We start from the raw sequence: 1,845 nt of genomic DNA, 5'->3' as shown, positions 1-1,845 counted from the left end.
AGAAAATAAGAGGAAAGGGAAAGACTGAAAGAACTAAGGTTAGTTGGCTGAGAGAAGACAAAGCTGAAAGCTTATTCTCTTCACCTTAAAAGAAAAACTTTACTTTTGACAACTGTTTTCAGTGACCAGAACAAGACTACAGGTAATGGGTATAATTTGCAGCAGGAGAAAAGTTAGATAAGCATTAGGACTGATTTTTCTTATTCTAAAGGAACTGGAGCCCTACAATAATTAGTTTATGGACATTGAGTTAGAAAGATTTCTGTTAGGAAGGACAGAAATCAAGTTAATCAAGGTATGGAGAGCTTGTTTGAGTAGTTAACCTTCATGGTTTCCTTCAGCCCAGTTTTTACTTAATTTGAGGAATGGAAATGAGGTAGACTTCACCACTGGAGCTTGTTTTTATGAACAATATTTGTATAGAGATGGTGAAGAATAAATCCTTGAATTGTATGGAAAACCACCAAAAAGTTTTTCCTTGTTGACTTAAAGAAATTCAAATTAACAATAAAAGATATACATGAGATTTTTTTAAAATTATGGATAAGGGAAACTATGAAAATTTCTGCTTCCAGCGATTAGTGAGGCAAATAGCTTAATGTAGTTTAAAAAACAGCAGCAGCAACACTGGACTCCATAATTTCATGTTTGGAAATTATGGATTTGGTAACATACGTCCCTAAGCTTGAAGCTTTAAACTTGGCCTAGAAAGAAGCTCTTTTGCCTTGTTTCATCACGTACTGATGTATAACTTGATACATCATACTTTCTTACTGCCTCGCTGTTGTAGTTTGAGTTAATTGGACTTTTTCTGTTACCATATTCCCTTTGTTCAAACTCAGATTGAAATTCTTGTCTTTTGATAATCTAGGAAAAGCTTTTCTCTATGAAAGATTAATTTAAAGATAAATGTTGTTACTCTTTTTTTTTTGTTTCTTAACTCAGAAACTTAACCCCTGTAATTTGCTGTTTAATGGTAAATTTCTTACAGTGCTCTGGCTGAGCTGTTAGGTCAAAACACCATAGCATGAAAAATCAGAAAAAAACATTCTGGGAACTCTACATTGCATTGAATGCAGCTCTGCTTCCTTACATAGGTTTATACCTACTAGTAATGTTTAGGCAGGTGAAGATGTCTCTTATTTGAATAATGAATCGATGAGAAATGTATACCCATAGTTTTAAGTGAATAATACTTAGTCTGGATTTGTTTTACTTAGACTGATAGTGCATACTGTGCAAATTTACACGGGGTGTTTTTACAGTGGAACAGCCTTATTTTAGTTAAACTTTTGTAGAAGTTTGGGTAAGCTGGACAGCAGCTTTAAGCAGAGGGAATTCTGAGGTTTATCATATGGAGCTAAAGTACGGATGAATTAATCTGCATAATAAACTTCCTTCACTGAAGGAAGCTCCTTTTTTAAAGTTGATTGGTATTCCATGCCAAATTCTACTTGTAAATTGCAAATTTAGTGAGCGATTTCTTTGCTAATTTTTCTTCAAAATATGTGTTACAGATAGTGTAGTGAATGTATTTGTGTTCATTAATGACTTTACATATATTTTAAGTACAGGTCACAGATTTATTTGAAAAATTGCAAGTTTATATACACAGTTGCAGAAGCAGAAAGTAGTTTTAGGATGTACGTAGAAGCCCACTGAAACTGATAATTAGTGATACATGTATACTGAAATAAGACCTTCAACAGGAGAGTTTGCCTCAGGTGAAATAAATTATATAAATAACCTTTTAGGCTTGGAGTTTGAAGGTTGCCCAGTGTCTGTCTAACCTCAGAGGATTAGGCACCTAAGTTGTTTAGATCTTCAAATTTTCAATTGTTTTCA

General features: G+C 33.5%; 1 protein-coding gene across 1 annotated transcript in view; it reads left to right on the top strand.

The window, feature by feature from the left end:
* The window catches only part of TBCD (tubulin folding cofactor D), a 134,784-nt gene that overhangs the window by 31,273 nt on the left and 101,666 nt on the right, over positions 1–1,845 (top strand). The gene's annotated exons all lie outside the window — the stretch shown is intronic.

The sequence above is a fragment of the Pygoscelis adeliae genome, unplaced genomic scaffold (genome assembly GCF_000699105.1).
Source record: "Pygoscelis adeliae isolate BGI_AS28 unplaced genomic scaffold, ASM69910v1 Scaffold61, whole genome shotgun sequence".
Classification (NCBI taxonomy): domain Eukaryota; kingdom Metazoa; phylum Chordata; class Aves; order Sphenisciformes; family Spheniscidae; genus Pygoscelis; species Pygoscelis adeliae.
The sequence above is the reverse complement of the archived record's forward strand: the minus strand, read 5'-3'. Positions and strand labels throughout refer to the sequence as shown.